This window comes from Oncorhynchus gorbuscha, linkage group LG07 (assembly GCF_021184085.1).
Source record: "Oncorhynchus gorbuscha isolate QuinsamMale2020 ecotype Even-year linkage group LG07, OgorEven_v1.0, whole genome shotgun sequence".
Taxonomy (NCBI): domain Eukaryota; kingdom Metazoa; phylum Chordata; class Actinopteri; order Salmoniformes; family Salmonidae; genus Oncorhynchus; species Oncorhynchus gorbuscha.
In genome coordinates, this window is record NC_060179.1 from 32,936,167 (window position 1) to 32,960,955 (window position 24,789).

The following is a 24,789-nucleotide window of genomic DNA, read 5'->3' on the forward strand; positions in this document are numbered from 1 at the left end:
CATCATCACAACAAAGCTGGTATAAGGTTGGCTTAAGTTCCAAGTAGGCCTTATAACCGTGATGTTTGCTCATGAAAAATCGTAAAGTGAATTTCCATCCAATAGCTTTACGTTCCCAGGTTTGTGTTGTCATCACACAGGTCAGGTTAGTCCATAAAAAGGTGACAAACATACAACTTTAAAAACACAGACATCACATTTGAGTATGTCTTCATTTTTATTATGAGAAGGACAATCACAACATTACACAAAATGGCAAATAATATTTTTCTCATCGCTTTGACAAAACATTTTTTCACAAAATAAAGATGGATCAAATGTATTGGATATAATTTGAGAAATGTTTCTATGTTTCCATATTCTTCTTCATACTACTCCCAGCCTACGACTGGTTCAACTCGTTCAATCATCACAATAACCAAAACCGCCATTGGACTACTCCTCCATTTGGACTGTTGACGGATACCTGATTAAGACAATAGATATACTGTGGATATATTTTTTTAAATATAAAAAAAACATGTTGTACATACTTACAGAGCTTCTATGACTTACCCAAATAACATATAGCCAGTCTGCAACACGTAATACTAAACAGGCTTGCTTTATACCGTTTTGATTTTTCCCCCGTAAACGATACATGGCAATTGTATGTTTCCATATCTAACAAACTATGTAGAATGTTTATCTGAAGGATTACATTCAGGCATATAATCAGCAAACTGTGATAGGTCATTGTTAACGACAAAAAAATTCAAAGAAACAATCATATGTTAAATTCAAAGAAACAATAATATGTTATTTACATTGAGGGCTCTCATAATCTGCGTGTGTAGATATATACCTCCGCTCTACAGATCCGTCAACAACTGAAAATGTTGGCAAAACTTTCAAAACAAAATGCACCAGGCAGTGGTACAAGTGGTGGACGGTGACCATTTCCAGGCATTTAAACCTTTTTCCCCTCTTTCATTTGTTACAATGATTTATCTGCATTTCCATACTTGTGGCACTAGTTTTTGAACAAAACGCCTAGAGCAGTCAGTGACTGGCATGATGGAAGAAAGGCCAGTGTCTCGCTTGCAGACTGGTCAGTCCTCACTGCTTCTGAAAGGAGTCTGTGGTTCTGTGGCCAGGCGGGAAAGGAAAGGAGAATGAAGAAGAGAGTGAGACAGAAAGAGGAGGGAGAAAGAAAGAGAGACCAATGAAGGTCAAATCCTCTGTCATGGCTGCAGGTGGCTCATTCCCACCCCACAGTAACCCATTCTCAATAGACAGTACTTTCTCCTTCAAACTCTGTTCTCCCTCCCCCATTTCTTTCTCCTTCTCCTCCCTCCCTCCCTCCCTCCCTCCCTCCCTCCCTCCCTCCCTCCCTCCCTCCCTCCGTTATTTCCCTCCCTCCCTCGATTCTTCTCCTCCCTCCCTCCCTCCGTTATTTCCCACCCTCCGTTATTTCCCTCCCTCCCTCTCGTCCACACACACCCACACACTTCTGCAGCTTTTCGATGGGAACCTCCGTCAATTTCCAAAGTTTCAAACCCAACATCAAAACCCCATCACACTTCAAAAAACAAAATATCTGCTAAGCCCCAAAACCATTGCTTGTCGTGTGAAGGTTAAATGTAAGCATAGAAAATGTTTTAGTAACCATAACTTTACTGTGTTTGAGAGCTACCTATCCAAATAAAACATTGGTTCCCATTGAGATGAATGGTTAGCTAACTGAGGGAGCACATTACCTTAAGAAACAACTGTATGAACATGCATGTGTGCATTAAAATGCGTACTTCAAAAATAACTATTTTAAAGGAGAGTAAAAGTTCTCCACCAACAGGTAGTTAGGTGACAGAGAGAGAGAGGCCAAGAAAGAGGAAGCGGGAGATAACAGAAAAGTATTACTGTCCCTTGCCTACCTAGGATCCCATCCTGCTATGCCCTCACCCTCCCCTACTGTGTCATTTTACCATCGTTTCTAAACGCTTCCTATAGCTCAAGTGGAATCTGCTTCGAGGTGCCCAGGCTTTGTAGCGGAAACATAATTAAAGTGGTGAAAGATGTAAAAGGTGGAGAATGGGGATGACATCGGGCCAATTTCACACTTGGCACTCGAATGGCCAGGCCCAAGCCAGGACCCTTGCCATGCAACACAGATCAAAGCCCAGTGTCACTGCACCACAGCAAAAAAAAAAAGGCAAAAGGGCACCTAACTATGCTAATCCCCAGGACAAATATATTTTAATCTGGTTAGAATACAAGTTAATGCTAGAGCTCAGTGACTGGACATTGTGGAGAGAACCCGAGTGGACAGATGCCCCTTGTACCTTTCCAAATGAGGTACTTTTGTCTGGCACTGCTTGACCATAGTCAGGTCCAACTTTCCTTGGGTAACCACCTCAATGCATTATCAAGCTACACATACACACACACTGCACAGAGCTGAGGACCGTTTACAAACAGCAACTCCAGCAGTTGTGTCATTGACCCTGTCTGAATCCCCAACAGGGCGCACCTAACATGCAAAGGAAATTAGTATTTTGTGGTCCAGTTTGTCCCCTTTCACATTGAGCCCTTCTCTCTCTCAATAGCACCTTGGTAACCCTTGATCTCTTATGTATGGGACTCAGGGCACTGGGGCCTGTAGAAGTTGACTGGGCAGACAATGAGAAGCGGACGCCTTCTAAGAAGTCGCACAGAAGGCAACTCTCATTTCACACACTGTGTTTGAGTGACCCCTTGGCAAAAGAGACACGGGATTGTTTTCATCGGAATGCTAGAAGTTTTTAGGGAACTTTCCATTTGGCTGTTTTTCTCATGTAGGATATCGAATGACCCTTCCTGGTGTAGGCCACCCTACCCATTCTCTCACTTAGGAAGCATTTTCATCCAAAAAGTTCTTTTTTTTTTTAATAAAAAAAGAGAAGAAAGATATACCATGGAATTTAAGAATCTAGAAACTTGTTAAAACCACTTCCTGGATTAAACTAACCAATGAAATAAGGTTGCTTATTGATTGATTGATTGATGCATACCAGACAGAATTCATTTAAATTGCTGAACGATTCGATTCATTTGCAAAAGTAAAAAACATGCTACGATATTGTTGAGGGACTGGCAGTAGGGCTCAGAGCCACGAACGGCGCGTGTCCAAAAAAGCGCTGGCGAATAGACCCCTCGAGAATTCCCCAAGGAAGTCATGCCTAAACAGAACGGGATACATCAGGCTTGGTGTTCTTGCTACCCGGACTAAGAAATCACAAACTGAGTCCAAAAAACAACGCCCAGATAAAATATTAAGTCGTTCAATGGATGTACTCAAGGTTCTGCAGTGAAATACAAAAGGAACGGTCGCCCCCCAACCACTGTCGCCAAACAGTCAAAAATGAACGTCAATAAAGCATTCGCTCCAATTCCCCCACAATTCTTTAATTTTCATGCCCAAACAACTTTTTCCTCCAATGCTGAAAGTACATTCTGAGTCCACATTTGACATAACAACCCAGATAAAATATTTCTGTTCAATGTTTATAAATGCTGCAGTGAAATACAATAGCAGTGCAGGTGGTTTTTGATTTATTTCATGCCATGGTTTCTGGTTCCTATTCACATTTCACTTACAGATTATGAAAGGAGGAGTATGGACAGACGAGTATGAAAGGATGTTCATTGCACTGTATGATTTTTCATTACACCTCAGTCAGTTCTACACCTAGTCTACAATTTGGAGTTGACCAATAAACTTTTTTTTTAGCACAGACTCTTGGCACCCCGCATGTCATGGGCTTCGTTTGGACAGGCAGTCCAATTCAGATCTTTTATTTTTTATTAATTGGTCTTTTGACAAATAAGATCAGCTCTGAAAAAGATCTGATGTGATTGGCCAAAAGACCAAATAGTGGGAAAAAGATCAGAATTGGGCTGCCTGTGTAAACGCGGCCATGATGTAGTTTTCATCACAGAAGCAATCTGAGACCCCCTGATGAACTAAATGCTGAACTCGGCAATACTAGAACAGTGGTTCCCAAACTTTGTTGCTGTGATTTTTAGACATTCAATCTTTTTTAAGACCCAACAAACAACGTTCCCGAGTAGAAATTGTCCACAGTATGCAGTTGGGTTTGACCCACCATTTTGGGAGCCCTGACAAACATGCCGCAGATCATGAACATAGGAAATGGAGTCAGCACATAATTTGTTCCATACTGAACTGTCATGATCAATCTTTCATGGTGCCAAACCGTGAGATACACAGCGAGAGAAGGTAGGTTTCTCATAGTCAATATTCCGTACCATATTCAAATCCTTCATTTTAACACCGAACATTGTAATTTTTCTTCTTTATTTATAACCCCAAAACAGATGTATTCTCTTTTGCGTCCCTCAGTGGGTGCAATGTTTGGTGTGGAGTTCTTTTTAAATGCCACTTTAAACGTGTACATGATACGGCAACAAAACAATAAAGTCAGTAATTATAAGTAAGTAGATCTCCAATTTACAATTGTGATGAGGCAAACATCTGGGGAAGGGTATACAACAACTTCTAGAGTGTTGAAAGTTTCCAAGAGCACAGTCGCCTCAGTCATTGGGAAATGGAAAAAAAATATAGAACTACCCAGACTCTGCCTAGAGCTGTCCGTCCGACTAAATTGAGGAAGTAGCACCTTGGTCAGAGAGGTGACCAAGAACCCAATGAAATCTCTGACAGAACTACAGAGTTCCTTGGCTGAGATGGGAGAACCTGCCAGAATGACAACAATCTCTACAATACTTCACCAATCTGGGTTTTATGGGAGAGTGGCCAGACGGAAGCCACTCCTGAGAAAAAGGCACATGACAGCACACCTGGAGTTTGCAAATAGGCACGTGAGACTCTGAATGCATAAGGCAAAAATATTTTGTGTTCTCATGAGACAAAAATGTATACAAAGCACTATGTCTGGAGAAAAACAAAAACACAGCTCATATCACCCATCTAACACCATCCCTACCTTGAAGCATGGTGGTGGCAGCATCATGCTATTGGGATGCTTTTCAGTGGCAGGGTGTGGGAGACTGGTAACAATAGAGGGCACAATGAATTGAGCCAAATACAGGCAATTCCTTGATGAGAACCTGCTTCAGAGTGCAAACGACCTTAGATCAGGACAATGACCCCAAGCATACAGCCAAAGCAATGTTGGAATAGCTTCGGAACAAGAATGTGAAAGTCCTCGAGTGGCCCAGCCAAAGCTTAGACTTGAATCTCATTGAAATTCTGTGGAAAGGCTTGAAGATTGCTGTTCACCGCCGCTCCCCATCTAACTTAACAGAGCTTGAGAAAATCTGCATGGAAGAATGGGAGAAAATCCCCAAACCCAGTTGTGCATACCCAAGACGACACAAAGCTGTAATCGCTGCCAAAGGTCCTTCTACAAAGTATTAACTCAGATAAATGAGCTATTTCTGTATTTCAATGTCAATAAATTTTCAAACAATTGGCATTATGGGGGTATTGTGTGCAGATGGGTGAGAATGTTTTATTTATTGAAGCCATTTTGAATTTCTGAAGGCTCTGTATGTGTCTGTGTTGCTGCGAGAAACAAAGGTAGCCAGACAGGCAGGGCCAAGGGCACATCCTACTCACCTCAGGCCCCCTATGCTGTGTGGGGACCAGGCTGTCACTCACTCTCTATGGTTACGCATCATGGCCAACAGAGACACAGTGAGAGAGCCACCGCTACAGTACATCACACCAACAACATCAGTGCAGAAACCCATCCTCAGCATGACATCTTCTTCGTGGTGCAGAGCACAGCCATCCTCCTCGCACGCTGTGAGGGGGGGGGGGGGCGGACAAAGAAACAAATACATTGTGAACCAATGAGAATGTCATATTTACCAGGGGTGCCTAAAAATAGAACTTTGATTTATATGATCCAACCTAATTTGAACACTATTGCATGATCCAACCTATTTTTTCCTATCTATTGCGTGTAGATTGGATGGCAGTGCGCTGTATACTCCATCACACAATTAATTTCCCAGGCAAAATTCAGGTTTGTCAATATATTGTAAAGAACGATCCCAGAATTAGGCTACATCTAAAGTTGCTGGTGCACATGAGCAACAAAATAACATACATGTCATGCGTATAGTGACTTAGAAGCAAACAGATAAAGAGTATCGCAAATGGTGTTTGTTATTGTATTCCGTAAAACAGTCATTAGGCATCAATACCGTATAATCACCACAATGAACCGAAAGTCAAATATATTCACCCATTTGAAGGTTTACCATATTTCAGACCACTCAATGCCCTCCCTACACCGCAAAAACCCATTCTACTTCTGAGATACAGCACAATTCTGGAATTCAAATGACGCAGTGTTCTACGGTGACGCGAAGGATCATCGCAGACATGATACTGCAGAAAAATGGCGCGGGCCGGGCCATGTTATGTAAGCGGAAAAAGATATGATCATATAACCAAATCTCTGTTTGCACACATCGATTTGGTAGATAACACATAAATCATCAGGAAGACATTTCAATGCTAAACAGAGGAGCTGGTGAAATTGTGCATAAAACATCTTCCCCTCCATCTCTAGTGCTGATAACAAAAACATATCCAATGGAAGAAGATAAGCCTCACCACATGATGTACCGGTTACTGTATCTCAGTGAGCAAAACGTCTAAGACATCCTTTTAACTACACAACTGGTTAAAAAGACGTCATTTCAACCAGTGTCGTCACAGGGATGACTATCCCTAGTTGCTTCCTAGACAAACGCAAAAAAACAGCCGCCTTAAATGTCATTTTTCACAAATAACACTACTCGCTAATCCAGATCAATGTACTCCTGTGCGGTCTGCCACACATTACCATGGCGAGGCGACATCAATTCTATCATTGAGCCTCTGAACGGCCTGCACTGTCAACCATTTCTTGTGGTTACAGTCATTGAGAAAATGGTGGCGGGCTAGGCTACCCATCATCTGTATCAGTAGTATCTTCTACCTGAGCTGTCCTATGCAAACGATTCATTCCCTAAGCACTCACTCACACAATAACTCTCGCCTTCGTACACTACTGTGCTTTAACACAGTTTAAAAGCACCTTAAGACGTATAGAGCGCCCCTAAGCTCGGTTATGGTGAACGGGAAGGGTTATGGTTCAGTGGAGTGTGCCACAGCAGCCACATAGCAGTGGTGGGCGCATCACTCTCTAGTCTCGCTCACTCCATTTTACTGCTAGTCCTGAGTGGCAGGCGAGAGGGCGGGGTGGCAATGGCGGCCATGATGGAAGAATCACTACACCCACCGTTCCACAGGAACAACCACTGCTTCCTGCAGCTGGCTGTATTGCCGGTGAATAGGCGCCAGTCATCACAGACTATGAGAAAATAGTGGTACTATGTGGTAATAACGCTACATGAGTGGGTTCTCCTTAAAAGATGTGCATTGTGAATATGCATGTGTTGCAGAAGATTTTATTTGACGCAAGGCGCAGCAAAAGTCAGCAAACTACGTAGACACGTTTTGTGACCATTTATTAACAGTGACATTACATATTAAATCGAGAAACCATAGTGTAATAACTGAATTATTTTGACAATATTTGATCAATTCTGTTCTCATATAGTCAAGTGGGTGGCTTAGCTGAGTCAAAACTGGCAACAGACCAAATGGATATCTCATGAAATGATACAGCAATTCGTGTCCCTCAACACAAAAACAGTAGTACTGTTTTTTAGTCAACTTGTAAGAAATCAATGCAATGCCTTTGAGTCTAATAAGATTTTTTTTCCCAAAACATTTTTTTTTTAAACATTTACCTTCTTATTGCACTGTATTTGTACATAAAGTTAAGGGGGGAAAAAAATCACAAATTACTGAAATGTAATAATAGAATACAAATACGTTGGGTTACTTTACACATAACCAAAGTAATACATTTATTTATGTATACACACATACACACATATATATATATATATATTTAAAAAAGATAACTTACTGAAAACTTTTTGAAATTAGATGTCAGAGGAAGTCCAACTGTAAAATACTGAACATCCTGAAAAAAAGCTCCCATGTAGATCATCTGCATGTCTTGGTCCCCAAGTGAGCAGGTATAGTCGGCTAACAAACCTATTAAATGTAAATGTTTGTTTGCTTCTCAGAACAGTTAGCTCCACATGTTCACGGAAAACTAAATAAATACAAATCAAAAGAAACTTCAGAAAAACTTTTGCATTCATGCTAGTGATCCTTTCCAGAAGATTGTATATTATGTGGGTCACATCCACGCCCCCGCTCTTTTTCCCAACCCCTCAACCCCTCCAAATAAAAAACATCCTTTTGGATGACCAGAGTGACTCTTAACCAACTGCATTTAAGGTCAGAGTTCATCATTTCCCCTTGGCAACACCACAACAACCTGCGACACTGTCTAGACAGGTCATGGTGGCCACCACCCCAGGCCAACCCCCCCTGGCTCTTTCCGGAAGGAGGCGTCAGCAGCAGCCAAGTACAGGGTAAAGAAGGCAGGTCGGATCGTCGCCATCCTCCCTCCACTGATCAAAGCTGACGCTACTCCGTGCCAGGGCCCTGGTCAAAGGGGGCAGGGCCGGGAGATGAACTCTGTGTTTCTCTAATCTGGACGTGTCCAGACCAAATTGTCTCCTTTCACAGCCCAGAATGGACCCTTCCGGTGCTACTGATTACATTAGGGAGGAGAGGCTCTTTTCACAGGGGCCGTCTGCACAAAAGGGGAGCTTCTGTGCCCCTCCGCCATCTGGTCTCCAAAATAAAAGAAAGGGTCCCAGGAAGAGAATAAGCCCAGCGAGCCACGCCTCCATTTAATTAAAATGGATGCTATTTGAATAGATGGGATGGCTGGACAGATAAGCAAACATACAGTAAAGCCTCACACATTCAGCCCAGAGATTGGGACCCAATCTGCATTTGCAAATAAAGCCAGTGTGTACAGCTCTGTCAGATGGGCTCTAACCATTTTGGAGGATTTATGTAAATATGGATTTTTGCTGCAGAACAGCAGAAAACAACCAAAATCTAAATTCGGCTGTCGAGCACCACTCTCAAGCCATCTGTTAATAACCACACATTTGAATTCCTAATTAATCAAACATTTGAGAATGTCTTTGAATTGACAAATACATTGCTGTAGTGTAGAATGGAATGGGTTAATTATTTTGATGGCAAAATTATACCTGGTTGATCTGAAGGTGATAGTTACCAAAGCTTGTCCTTTCTCAACAATGACAGGCCGATGTCTCTTCTTGGCCAATATTAGGGATTTGAATGGTGTCTCTCTGGACATGGTACAGTGTGAGAACAAGAGGATCCAACCGGCCAGCTGTCCTCAAAGAGAGGAGGCCCCTTAACACTTTATCCATTGTATCCCCATTGGAGGAATGGACGGCCAACTTCGAAAAGTCACTGGACAGAAACGGGTCTCTATGTGTCGTTTCAGAAGCTGAAAATCCTTGCAGATTGCAATTATCTCCAGAGAACTCAAAATCAAGTCTTTGTGGAACATTTTAGAGGACATTGCAATTACATAACTCTCATTATCAGGCATCATAATAAGATTAGGAGAGCCCGGGGTTGGAGGTCTCATGGGTTGGTTGACACAGTGCTAATTACTCCCAATCTAAATGGCACTGTGTAAGAACTCATCCACCTGGTCAATTCATGTCATTGAATTCATGTCATGACAAAACATAGAGGTGAGGGGAATGTATATTTTTCATAGGTGAAAGTAAAAAAATGAATTATTGGTGTTTTCTTTGCAAATCTTTGAATTATGGGAGTATCCATGAACAATGTTGTTGAAAGGAGAAAATGGAGAGCTATATTTCAAACCTATTTCGGAGTTCGGATCGTCACCCTCGGCTCGTCGCCCTCATTAAGATGCTCATTACCATGTGGTAACTAGCATCTTTAATGAGCACATGGAATGTAGGGTTGATTGTCACTATCAACATTGCCCCTGCCAGTACACAATACACCCCAAGCTCTTTTGCTCTTGTGCCATTTTATTTATTATTCATTAGGATCCCCATTAAATACTTACTGTACCTGGCAGACACCTTGATCACGAATGAGGTTTACCTAGGGTGAGTCTCAGCCATTGTACTCCGGCCATGCTGACCCCTGCGAATTCCCCAAATGTGGGAATCTCGACAGTAATTTGTGGTAGTGGGGGACTGCGTCCACGCTCTCCCATGATTGTATTTCTAGGTATTACTGCACTGTTGGAGCCAGAAACAACCATTTCGCAGCACCTGCGATTACATCTGAAAATGTGTGTCCTCGAACAATACACTTTGATTTGATTTGGATTTGAGCTGCTGCCAAGCTACTCTTCCATTTATGAACATTTGAACATCTTGGCCATGTTCTGTTATAATCTCCACCCGGCACAGCCAAAAGAGGACTGACCACCCCACATAGGAGGGGTCAGGAGACAACCAGGCTGTCTCAGCCTCCAGTATTTATGCTGCAGTAGTTTATGTGTCGGGGGCTAGGGTCAGTTTGTTATATCCGGAGAACTTCTCCTGTCCTATCCGGTGTCCTGTGTGAATTTAAGTATGCTCTCTCTAATTCTCTCTTTCTTTCTTTCTCTCTCTCTCTCTCTTGGAGAACCTGAGCCCTAGGACCATGCCTCAGGACTACCTGACATGATGACTCCTTGCTGTCCCCAGTCCACCTGGCCGTGCTGCTGCTCCTGTTTCAACTGTTCTGCCTGTGATTATTATTATTTGACCATGCTGGTCATTTATGAACATTTGAACATCTTGGCCATGTTCTGTTATAATCTCCACCCGGCACAGCCAGAAGAGGACTGGCCACCCCACATAGCCTGGTTCCTCTTTAGGTTTCTTCCTAGGTTTTGGCCTTTCTAGGGAGTTTTTCCTAGCCACCGTGCTTCTACACCTGCATTGCTTGCTGTTTGGGGTTTTAGGCTGGGTTTCTGTACAGCACTTTGAGATATCAGCTGATGTACGAAGGGCTATATAAATACATTTGATTTGATTCCTGGGGTCCAAACAGAAATAAAACAATTACATCACAACAACAGCCTACATCATAAATAAAACAATTACATCACAACACAACAACAGCCTACATCATAAATAAAACAATTATACAATATATTATTACAAATTTACAATATAAAATGTACACTATTACAATGTGTATATGTGTCTCTCTTCACAGTCCGTGTTGTGCCGTGAGGTGCTGTTTTATCCGTTACTTTAATCTGATTTCACTGCTCGCTTGAGATATCTGATGTGGAAGAGAGTTCCATGTAGTCACGGCTCTATAGTACTGTGTGTTTCTTAGCCTCTGTTCTGGACCTGGGGTGCTGTGAAGAGACCCCTGGTGGCTTGTCTTCTGGGGTACGTATGGGTGTTTGAGCCGTATGTTAGCTGTTGGAACAGACAGATCGGTGCTTTCAACACATCAATACCTCTCACAAAGACAAGTAGTGGTGCAGTCAATCTCTCCTCTACTTTGAGCCAGGAGAGATTGAAATGCACGGTAATGATATCAGCCCTTCATGTACAGTTAAGAGCCAGCCGTGCTGGTCTCCTCTGGGCCAACTGTAATTGTCTATCGGTGTGTCCTTCTTCGTGGCACTTGACCATATAACTGGGTAGTAGTCCAGGTGGGATAAAACTGGGGGCCTGTAGAACTTGTTTGGTTGATTGTAATGTAAAAGAGATCCCTTTGTTGCCTTTCTCTCTCTCAAAAATGTCATAAGGTGAATGCACCAATTTGTAAGTCGCTCTGGATAAGAGCGTCTGCTAAATGACTTAAATGTAAATGTAAAAACATTTATTTTGTCACACACCGACAGACGTGCACACAAAAAGTTACTCAAAATGTCAGATGTTATTCGAAAGACATAAAATGCTGCATTTTGCGAGGAATATTGTTCGATCAAAGAAAGTTGGCTATTTCTAAGACTTTGTTTGCTATATCGCTTCACTTCATGTTACAAAATAAATAAGCTACTCACGATCATAGCGACAACCAACTCCATACTGTGTGACAACCAACCCGACGATGGGGCAGGTGTGTGTTTGATGGCTTATAACTCCATGTTGGAATAAGATATGTGAATAAAATGGGGCCCCATTTCAACCCAAGACATTGGCCTTTCTCCTAATATTGAAAACGGTGATATACTGGTGCTGTCAATAAAAAGTACAGATGCGAGCAGAAAGTGTGACGACCAACCATTCTCCCCTACACTCTGGATAAGAGCGTCTGCTAAATGACCAAAATGTAAATGTCATACCGGAGCAATATTCCGAAGATTTCTTTACATTGTTCAATAATAATCCTCCAGGCACCAGTGAAACATTCTTAAGGGTGAACGTTTGCTGAACAATAAGACTTTGAATCCATGATCGTCAGTTCATCCTGGACTGTAATCACTTTTAACGACTTGTTCCTCCGCAAATGACACTTTAAGGCTAAATGGCATTGTGATATTGCTGTTGTGATTTCATCTCGATTGTGTGTGTGTGTGTGTGTGTGTGTGTGTGTGTGTGTGTGTGTGTGTGTGTGTGTGTGTGTGTGTGTGTGTGTGTGTGTGTGTGTGTGTGTCTGGGGGTTAAGGGTAAGGTCTACAGATGGATGTCTGAGACTGACTCAGTTCACTTCGACAGTTTTGGGATGACATGGGTGAGCGTGGCACGAAGAGGGTAGGTGTCTGCAGTCAAGTGGAGTATATGAGCACAGTCCCCGTTGTCATTAGCGTTTCTTCCATAAGAATCTTTTCCGTGCAACAAATGACGTTATCGGGTCTTATGGTTCCCCATTACTTCTGGTAACAAACGAATTGAAAACAACTTCCAATCCTACAGAGACCAGCCAATGGCGTTCGAGGGAGGGACTCGAGTCACTGTGTGAAATGAACAAGAACAGACACGACACCTGGCATTTCCCAGCCAAAATGTGTCGTTGTACACTGCTGAGCACACTGCTGGAACAGCCTGCTTAATTGTGCTAGTTGAAGAGACTGGTGGAAATGGAAGTCTAACCTACTCCACTTTGTTTACTCCAGCATTCTAAAAAAAACCTGGAGCTTTATTGACGAAACGCTTCTGAAAACTGTTTTTCTTCTCGCTATGCACAATTCCTGCTAAAAGTAACCAACAAAAACAGAGACAAAAGCTTTCCAGTAGAAATAAAATGCTTAACGCCATTGCAGCCTGGTGCGATGCGAGCTGCCGATGCATAACGGCTATCCAAAAGACATAGCCTGTGGTTTCCTTGGCACCACTATTTGCCCACAGTCCTGAAGTTAATGAAAGTAAGCAAAGTCTTTAACAATGAGCGCCACGGAAAAACATGCAAAACGCTTAAAAGGGGGGAGAGTAAAGCTACTAGATGGCAAACCAGAGGATCAAATGTGATGTTTTATGAAAATGGGTCAAATACAGGGAAAAAAGACAAACCCCACATTTGACTCATAAACTTGAGCATTCTACTGATATGTGGTTCCTTATTAATAAATTGGACTTCAGACTTGACATGATCATAAACCCATCTTTAATTATGCCCGAGTCACACAAATATACTGCTCGGTCACAAATGCCATGAAACACTGCATTTTCACCACTAGACATTTGCATACAGCAACTGAGAGTTGACACAAAATATAATTCTGCTCGGAAGATCCCTTTAATATTGATCAACCTTGAATTTTTCATGAAAATTATGTTCACTTGGTGCTCGAATTTGAGCTTCTGTTTGCTTGATAAATAAGGGCTTATGTAACGGCCCCACAGGTGACCAATTGTACAGAGAATGAGATAATATTTTACTCCTGCTTCTTCCATTTTCAAGTGATTCCTCCAAGTCCAGCCAACTCATTAAAACTTTTTTGAAGTGAGTAATTAGCCAACAGTTTACAGCCGTGCAACCATCCATAAGATGGTGTTGAAGATGAAAGAGGTCAAGTCAAAACAAACTTTACCATTGAGATCAATGAGGGATCCTAGAGGTCATGGCAGTAAGCCCTGCTAAGAGCATCAGATGACACAAACTGAACACTGAGCACTTTGTAAGTGTCTATTAAAAAAAACTGCCACACAAACATGAAAAATATCAATTTCACATTTGGTTTAGCGCTTTACCACCTTCGTGTCACCGACACTCTGAGAGTTGGCCTGTGGAAGACAAAACACAGCTCCTGGATAAGGATTGTGTTATTGCCTATCAATTAGCATCAAAAGGGGATTAGCCCACATGGCTGATGGGGTGAGGTGGTGCAGGGGCCCGCGCACAGTCACTGAATACCAGGGGTTAAACCTCTCACTTCATTAGGCCTGACCTTTCCACACCATTGTGTGACAGGAGAAAGGACATGGTGCAGTCTGCATTTCCCTTGCTCATTTTGACTTCTGTGGAGTTAAATGTTTAAAACAAGCCAAAGGCATGCTAGCTCGCGCTCAGTGAGATATGAAATCCACCCTAAAGGTCTCCTGACTGATGTGGGTTTCCACGGTTTGCAGCAGGTGGGCATTTACCCTCCGACCCCCACCCTCCCTGTACAATAAAGAATTTCCTCCACCTTTGAGCGAGGTGAGATTGACTAATTAGTCATGGTGAGTCGTAGTCTAGTTATGAGGAACCGGCGGGGTAGACTGGTTCTAACTCTGCTCTGCCTGGCCGTCAATTTACGAAAGGTCACAGTGCTTTAGGAGAGAGAGCAGCTATTCCAGCTGAAGCTAATGAGAGACCCTAATTAAGAAAATATATGAACACACCTGCAGGACAAAAAGTGCCACGCATACGAGGAAGCGCGTAGGAAGGAATACTCCAGGATGGCCGCTAATTTAACTATGCGGGTGATAGGCTATGTACTGTATTTTATTTCCTTTGAGATTTGTTTTATGTAATCTCCAAAAAACTCAGCAGACTCATGGTCAGCCAAAAAGTACAAGTAGTACAACCAAATTTGTATAGAGAGAGAGAGAGAAACAGTCAATTTCATTAATCTGCAAAACCGACACCTAGAGAATAGGAATACAACTCTCTCATCTCCCTGTTTTATTAAAACCTTCCCATTTGTAGTATAAACAAAACAATAATGACGGAATAGCATGAAAGCAACCCATGCCCATCTGTACCATTGGCCAATTTATCCCAAGAACACTAAAGTGGGGGGGTTACCATGGCAGCGACATGGCATAAATGCATTGTACTGTATCTTACTACGAAAGTGATGCACTTCGTGGTAAGACAACAAACGTGTTTGACATAAGACGCCACCCGAGGACAAAAGTTTCCAGCCAAAAGGTCTCTCTATTTCAATCTGGACAAGGCTAGGGGTCGCAGTCACCCACCCCATACCGCTTTTTCTTTACTCTTATGGAGAGTTTTATAGATGAGTACACCCCATTTAAAAGGCAGTGGCTGAAGGATTTGCAGTCAAATGAAAACAGGGGAAATTGCTGGAGCTGTCAGTGTTACACAGCTGAGTGGGAAGGACATGCTGTGTGTGCACATCCTAAAACCAGCAGCTGCATCTAGAACAGTGGAACATGGGAAAGCACTTAGCATTCACACGGAGCAGCGCAGTCAACATCTGAAACAAACCATTCACTTATTTGCCATTCAAACGAAATAGCGCGTTCGCGACTGCACTTTTAAGCTGATGTTCACTCCATGTTTCCCATTGGCAGATATTATTTGTCCCGCTCATCTTTTTCTGTCTAAAGAGACCCTCCCACCCAATTAAAAAGCCGACCCTTCAAATAGAGACCAGTCAAAAGAGGATCTTGGATGACTTCCAAGGCATTCGTGCTATTTCGGATAAATGCACAGCGTCATCATTGTCTTAACCTTGTCCTTTGACTTTTGAGCGATACGTCCATCCTATTGCAGATGACCTCCCAGTAACCAAAGATCTGCCTGTCCCAGACATATAGAGGGGTCATGCAGACAACTTGATCAATTCTCTCATTTATTAGTGAGGCGAAAGCGGATCCTCATCAGGTAGGCTTTAATGTCTGGGAAGTTCGCCCAGGATCCTGGTAGACGCGTACCAGACTTGAACGCACGAGTAACGTGAAATGTGTACTATACTGTACAAACATGACACAGTATTATTTGTTATTATTACAACGTCTCCTTAAATGATGTTACATTTTCGCGAAGGCTCCGGCCTTGCAATATCAGAAGAAACATTGTGTGAGAAATTGTCCTAAATATCAAGACCTTAAAAGTGGGATAGTTCACTCAAATTACAAAAATACATACATTGGTTTCCTTACCATGTAAGCAGTCTATGGACAAGACCACTATACATGCTTTGGTTTTGTTTACTTGACCAATGCTTACTCTTTAGCAATTTTGACAATATCCCTGATGTGCGTATTTTGGGCATTTAATGTCATCTTAAAGCTAGAATCTTTATTTGAAATAATGTTTTGGTTGGGCCAGGAAAAATGTAACCACTCCAATTCATAGACAGAGCTGTGGATGCACGGCTTGACCATTCATGATAGGGCCATTATAGTTTTAACCATGTTTTGAGGCTAAACACAGTTTGTTTACATTTACTTTGTTTACAAACAGAGTATATTTGGGGTTCTGATGGAGTACGACATTTGAACTAAGTTCATGAGGCATTTACAAGTTCTATTCTTTAAGAATCAATGGGTATAAGTCCAGAAATGGATGAAGCAACTATGGATTCTAGCTTTAAAGTAACTGTATTAATAAAGCTATGCAGTCCATTTGAGTGACTTTGTGATGATTTGGACATAAAACGCAGAAAATACTAATACAAGGTCAGAGGTCATGTGTCTTTTCTAAATTCATACCCATAGCCCTATAAATGGATAGCCCTTTAGTCAACGGTAAAAAGGAAGTTAGTTTACTTATACATACTGGATTACATTTTACATGTATAGTCATTTAGCAGATGCTCTTATCCAGTGCATACATTTTCATACCGGTCCCCTGTGGGAATTGAACCGACAACCCTGGCGTTGTGAGCGCCATGCTCTACCAAGTGAGCTACAAGGGAGCAGAGCATAGACTAATTGGTAGATTGTTACATTATGTTACAAAATACATTTCCTTATATCGAAACACACACTTTCAACTATCGCAGCTGCCTAGAAATGAATAAGCACATATTTTTTAACACAGGCAACCCTGTCGTAACTTACTTCAAACCTCTGAGTATTCATACTAATAAACACAGTTTAACACCAAATAAAGTTATAATATTCCTCGGCAGAATTTGCGTTGTTGTACTGTTTGTACAGTACAACATGTTACTAAAGCTCAGTCATGCAGTGCCTTGTTTCAAACTTTAGGACCTCTTTACATTTTTGGTTGTTGAGGAAATACTTCAGCCACAACCCCCAATATCAAATTATCTCTAATGCCTGTTATATCAGCCCTTGTTTTCCAAACCCAAATGTGCCCCAGAAATCTCACTGCACAAAACTCAGTGCACAAAACACAACTGTATTGGGCATTGCCTTGTCTCACCCCAAAGGTCAAGAAGTTTGAACGAACAGTGAAAAATCAAGGACTATAGTGCAGACAACCTGACATTAAGCCGAAGCTTGATTCTACTACACCACCACCAACCCTCAATGCCCACCCCCACCACCACCGCCCTCCACATCCTGACACGCACACAATCCAACAGTCCTCTTTCTACTGTCGTGGCGAGGGAGTAGCATGCCAGCTTAACGTGTCACTGGCAGCCATTCTTGTGTTAGGTGGTATAGAAACACAGGTTGACCTTCGTAAAACTTTTTTTTTTACAGGAAAACCAAGGCCACCATTCAGGGCGTGAAAGTCAGAGGTACCAGAAACCTACACCCCACAATTAGAAAATAGTTTGTAGCTACAGTTTTTACTATATGGGTACGGGAACATGTTAAGTTTACATTATGAAATACTTTCAACCAGACTATTCAATTGACAGAGAGAGAAATTTAAATGTAAGGAGATTTACAGTTTAAGGATTCTCTTTGGTATACCACTTTCTCTCACTTTTTGTTTTTTACTTTTAAAAGACCTGATCATGATTTGCTTGTTCAAAAGCATGTTGCCAAATAATATATAGAAAGGTAATTACAAGTAATTCAAAGAGAATGCGGGCAACTATAAAACTGCAAACTCAAAGTCTTATAGCTTTAAAGGTTTAAAGGGATTGAGTTAATTTGTTAATTCATTCCTCACGCAACATCCAGTCAGTTATAGTGCAACGATTGATTGAAACATTAAAGTTACCCTTATTGCAAAAGTACACTCATAATATCCGTTTGAGTTTTGCAGTAATGATGAGTCGCAGTAAATATTTCACTGTGTGACAACAAATCACTGCCAAAAGATACAATATTAAAGTACAAAAATTGATGGGTAACCTTTGTTTGAAAAGCAGTCAAATACGATGGGAAATTGCAACAAAAAAAAGAAGATATTGAATTATATGCCAAGTAACGTATCAAATAATAATTATATTGTATTTTACAATAATCTAATCAGTTAATATTATATATTGTGGTCTGTATATGTATATGTGTACATCTAATTTGATTGCAATTTTTCAAGTTCACAATAAATAATAATTTGGTTTGAAAATCTACTAAACACATTTTTTCTTAATATGTGTATTATAGAAACAGCATCTGATAATATTTGATACTAAAGATAACACGATTTGGTACGTTCTTTTTAATTAGGGAATATATAGGTCTGCATGTGTCCTCACTATCTGTATTTATTGGGGTTAAATGCTTATTTTAAGACATTGCAAAACAACGGGATAACCTGTTGTAAATAACCTGAAAACTGAAGAAAAAAAAAAATATATATATATATATATAGTGAAATCTTTTAATTTAATAGTTTTACATTTTAAATATGTTTCACTTAATTTGATGTTGGATCGCGATCAAATGTAAAATCATATCATTTAACTGTGGAGAACAGTCAACCACAAAACGAACAAATTCATATGATAACATTTGATGCAGATTTTGACAAGAAACTTTTGGGGATAGCCAATTTAAAAAAGTGAATGGTTACCCGTCTCAATGCAATCATCTAAAATCGAACGACCTTGTACCGGGGGGGGGGGGACACTAAATAAAGATAAAAACATAAATCCATGTTCAGGGACCTCTCAAATTAGTTTCCTCACTGACGATTTAACATTGTTCTGTTGCATATCATTTTTGTTTTTTTGTAGAAATTGTCCTGGTTCCTAATCATACGCCCTGCATTTTCAATTCGCCTGATCCAGTAGCTACATTACAGCGCAAACTCTTTCCCCTTCGGCTGCACCGTAAAATGGAGGATGCTGGCCTTGAATTTTCGTCAGCTAAGACCAGCAAAGAGCACAGCTGTGCAAATAGTCGTGATCTTGTGCAGCCATGGGGGAAGAGGCAAGTGGGCCCATATTCTGGCAGACTGCGAGGAGACCCTTTCAAATATAGCAAAGGCTTTGATTCAAAAAATATGCCACACCAATATCAAAGGAAACGCCCTGTTCCCAGAGTGCAGCGTCATTACGTAGTCAGGATAGGAAAAACAACCAGCCGTTTAGAAAGCAGCATTGGCTGGTGTCGCTGTTGTGCAGCGCACTGATAAAAGACTAAACAACCGAATTTAACCTACCGTAATATATTGTATGAGCACAGAGATCCCCCAAAAAGTGTTAAAATAAAATAGAAAAATGGCTTTAAGATTAACCACATTCTCTCTGGGCATTTCCATGATGCTAGAATGTAAATTGTGACTTCTGCCACTAGAGCGAGGAAAGCAAAAGGGAACCGATAACAGTAGTAAAACGATTCTGAGATATAAGTCAGTATTTTTTCCCAGCTAAAAGCCTCTGGTGAAAAGTTATCTGATTTCAGATCCACATTTTGTAATTATCTTGTGAAGATATCAACAATCTGAGTTTATTAGAAGTGGTTGCTGAAAACGAATGGACTGCAGAGCTGAATGCAAAGTGCCATTTCACAGCAACAGATCTGACGATGAAAGCTGCTACTCATTTTCTGTTAATATTAGCCTGTGCAGCAGAGTCATGCTCCCCCAAGGCAATAACAATTGCTCTCTTTACCCAACACCTTATAGCATTCCTAGCGTTACTATTTTCTCCTTGTAACATGCCCAAATGTGCTTTAGCGAACAGGTCAACAATATTCTTACCATCAGCCATGGAACAGTGTCCTCACCAAAGACATGGGGTTTATGTACAGGGTTCAAGATGTCATAAGGGCCTTCTGTAAACAAAGACAACAAACATCTTAATATGCTGCTAACGTGAAAAACAAAAAAATAACCCATGCTTGACATAGGATTAAAGACATGAAATTAAGGACAGGGTCCATTTTAAGTGTAACTAAAATGTTCCTAATCATTATAATTGCATAACAACCCATTGTACCCGTCTGCTTTCAGTAGTGTTAGTGAAAAATGTACTTTAAATTGTTTTTATTAAAAATGTATTTCAAATATATGTTGATTAGCATAGCAGGTTTCCCACAGGAAGCCAATTTTGTTACAATGTCATCGTGCACAAATTGTGTGGTTTTTGAATTTAAACCAGGTCCATTGGACCGTCATGAACATGCTTACAGACAAACCATCACCATGAGCATGGCTTGCAATGTTTTTCTCCCTCTCTAATTGCAATTGGAATATTGTACATGTCAACCATTTCAGGTCAGGTTGGGGACAAACCCAACCTAGGGTTTGAAAACATAATCTTAAACCACTCAAAAACCATTAAAGTAACTGTCCTGTGAAAATCTCACTTTTAAAAGTTCATATTCTGTTAACTCATACCCAAATAACGTTATTGACTCATCCTATACTTGTATGTGGACAAAGCATACATTGGAGGAGGAAAGAAACACTTCAAAAACCCCACCTCAAACTTGTATCTCAAACAGACAGTTTTAAAAATGCTAGTTATTTCCTCACAGAAGATAGTGAAATGAAATGGGCAATCAGCAGTCTACTCGCATTAATATATTTTATGACCGTATACGCCCACACTATTCTGTCGTTGGGGCACGCCCACGCGATTCAAACATGGAAAACCTGCTTTTCAATAGCCATTTTTTGGAAGGAAAACTTTTTCACACATATTGTAGGTCATATTTCATAGAAATCTGGAAACTCGAGACAGCTACTTTAAGACTCAGTGAGGGTGAGGTTGGACAGCAGATGCACAAATCAAGTATAAACAGGTGATCATTAAGTGATCTGTCCAGGCCGGTCACTGATAAGACTCACAGAATAAACATCACAAAGCCAGCGATAACTTTTACAGTCAGACTGCACCCTGATGGGTGTTTAACAGCACCCAAAGAGGCCTTGCGTCTATTACGATCTCTCTTTAGAGGTCTACTGTACATCATTAACTTGTCATTACAACTCCTTCTGATAATGTGTGGTTTTGTACACTTTTTACTTTATTAAAATGTAGGCTAAGAGATATTGTGTCCATTAACCACATTTGTTACATCAGAATCAGCATCAAAGACATCACTTGCATAAGTTATTATGTCAAACCATAAGGCCATGAGTCACTATGTGCCATGAGCAAAATGCTGATGGCTGTACCTGTAAGATCTCAATGTTCCAGGCTGCCCTGCTCATTTTCTGAACTCTGTCACTCCCCTCTACTGTGACAACGAGGGGCGTAAGACTGAATACTATGGATGTTTTTGCTGAAATATAAACAAAACCAGACAGTGGGATAGTCCATATCATGCGTGCATATGATCAACAGGGTTGATGTGGGAAAAAGAGACTAACAGTGCCCAGAGTTTTTAAATTGTTATCAAAGAAACAAAAAGGGGGTTTTGGTGCAATGAATGCTCACTTTACATTCAGCAGTAACAAATAAATCTATGCTTTCAGTGATCTATCACAGATATCCGCACTGTGTTCTAGTATTCTGTCCAAGGTTTGTCTCATTACATTCATCAAATAGCCAAAGAATCAATAAGCGATAGAAAATAACAATGCTTTGAGATTTCAGCAGCCGCCATCTTGTCCTGTCAAACCAGAGGCGTGTGGGAGGGTAGCTTCCAAGTCATGTGACTACTGTTTGTTTAGACAGCTACAATGACGAAGCAAAGGTGTCGATTTCACAAACAAAGTAGAATCTCTGACAGAGGCAACAAAAACAAATGAGGATATTCCCGCTGAAGAGCACTTTATCTAAAATGTCAAATTCGTAGAAGCTTATTGTGCATGCAATGGAAAAATCTATGAAATATGTAAATGTTTCAGGCTACACAATTTCATTTTTTAAACACAGTCCATTCGAATGGCTTCTTCAATAAAAACTTAACAGTAATTCTAGTGTCCTATACCAAATTCAGTGAATGGCAAGAGATGACAGGAAACCACCTTAGACAGGTACAGAGGACTACAGCTAATACACATAGGCTAATAAACATACTGGCTGACACAAATCACGTTTTGGTTCATCTTCAGGGCTATTTTGCCTTACCTGAAGTAACAATTTGTGGGCTATAGGCTATTACATTGATTGTGTAATAAAGAAAACTGCTACCTGTTACTCGTGTTTTGACACAGTTCCAGCATCCAATTTTCATGACTAAGAGCTCTTTTGGCAATTGGTAGCTTAGAATGTACTTTTTGGGTTATGAGCCATCTCATGTGCTAACCTTGCCTTACCTTAACAGGTAGACGCCAATTTTACATCACCTCAGTAATTTACTTATCATTTACTTGTAATTTACTTTTTCAACCAGAACCAACCTTTCAAATAACTGCTCCATTGAAACGCTCCATTAGGCTTAAACTTCGGGCAAATAGGCTTTTTGTCAGGACGGAAGAAGATGATACCTGTGGGTTAAGAGCACACTAGAAAACTATTTTTTTCACATGCCAACAATGGCGTGGTATTTACCACACGCGCAGTGTGGCTACACTACACCAGTTCAATTTTCTCATGTAGCCTACAATGTTGCTGTAAAAAAAAAATCGTAATCCATCAACAAATTACAAATATTTGGGAGTAACATGTATCCAGCGTTCAAGTGCTTGTCGGAACTTTGACATGTTCGACTTGCTAAATGGTTGTAGTCATACACGTGCCACGTTTAACCAGTTAGCATGTCGGACATTTCCGACTTTCCTAGTTCCAACTACCACATGAACTCGGCATAACACACGGTCACTCGTGTAATGTTTTAAAAAGGGCCATCATCCTCTGGCTCTTAAAATGCTGAACAAGTAAGCGGCACTCTCTTGTGAGGTGCTCAAATGGTTAATAGGTATTCACGTGAGCAAAGATGCGTCACCTGCGCATCTTCACAAAGTAGGCAACAGGGCGAAGAATGAGGGATGCATATTTCCTCAAAAGCAACAATGCTTTTGTCTGTTTGGCAGTGCATAATTCACATCACATAAGGAATGTGTTATATACAGCAATGAAGTCAATTTAACAGCATGTGATGTCTGTTGATTATGTTTTTGTATAAAAACACATTTCCTCTTCTATATCATAACATATTAATTTTAACAGCAATGAACGATATCATTTATTTAGTAAGCTATAAAAAAGTAAGCTATCACGCTCTACAGACGGTTGGTTGTCTTACCTGTAAATAATGAATTGTCTGATGATAAACATTGAAAAAAACTTTCAAAGCGTCAGCCTAAATATTGATTTATATTGCAAGGTAATTCAATCGGTAGCGTTGTTGAGTGATTGTAAATTCCCATATTGAATTCATTATTTCTTATCAATTTAGATGGAGACTTAAAACTCCATCTCCAATTTGTTCAGTTTCAGACAGACTCCAGACAGTCTCAAAACAGTTACGTGCCTGTCTGTGTTGCGCGTGCACGACCCGCGCAAAAAAAAAGCAACACTTCAGACTGACAGCCAAAGAGCCAATGGCATTGTGAATCTGAACCTGGCATCCAATGACAAAGGCCGTAATGATAACCCTCGTGCTCGCATGCTGGGGTTGAAATGAATCATTCCGCTGGGCTACGTTAAACTGTGTCAAGCTTGAACTTGAAAATAGAATTGGGAGAACTCTCAAAACACTTGACTAGCCCATCTATTGTGAAATAAAGTGCATTGTGGATATGTTAGTGTAGCGCACCTATTCTGGATGAATCCTCAACTGAATTAATGTACCATTTAAGTAATTATTTGAATGTATGTAATGCACATTTTACATGCAATAACTGAGCAAAATGCCAGCAGACAGACAGTTATCAATTCTGTAACATCCTTTCACAGAGGCTACAGTTTATCATGAAATGTAACATTTTTTATTCTTGACAATCCCAATAGAGTGCGTCCCAGGACATCTTGACCCTATATGGTAATTGACCATGAAGAAAAATTGGTGGAACTTGCTTTAACTCGTAACACATATTCTTGGGGTAGTGGAAGAAGTTTAAAATGTTGTATTTAAGCCAAGCAGTTAAATATAGCCAAACTTAAATTTAGTAAAATAATTGGTCTTGTTACTTTGATTGTGTAGTTTATCAACATTATTACTTTGGATTGTGGGACAGATATATCACATATTTCATCTCAAATAACTATACTCAGACTAGCCTAGTACACTTTTATACACTCTCCTACTAGAATACCGCAGTATGTGCCAACTGTAATAATAGAGTACAAATGACAAGGAGGCATGGTTGAAGTTTAAAATAAATTAAACTACTTTATTTTATCCCAAGTGTTTATCCCTTACTTCAACCATACATCCATTTCTTAA

The 24,789-nt window shown here is 40.6% G+C and overlaps 1 long non-coding RNA gene and 1 other non-coding gene across 2 annotated transcripts; one reads left to right on the top strand and one right to left on the bottom strand.

The window, feature by feature from the left end:
* Positions 1–204: 204 nt before the first annotated feature.
* On the bottom strand, positions 205–23,860 carry LOC124039191. The gene is made up of 5 exons (XR_006839516.1): positions 23,647–23,860; positions 22,802–22,888; positions 20,210–20,283; positions 5,621–5,807; positions 205–1,126 (listed from the first exon to the last, which is right to left on the bottom strand). It is a non-coding gene; the product is annotated as an uncharacterized LOC124039191 (long non-coding RNA).
* Positions 10,066–10,227, top strand: LOC124040504. The gene has a single exon (XR_006839741.1). It is a non-coding gene; the product is annotated as a U1 spliceosomal RNA (small nuclear RNA).
* Positions 23,861–24,789: the final 929 nt, after the last annotated feature.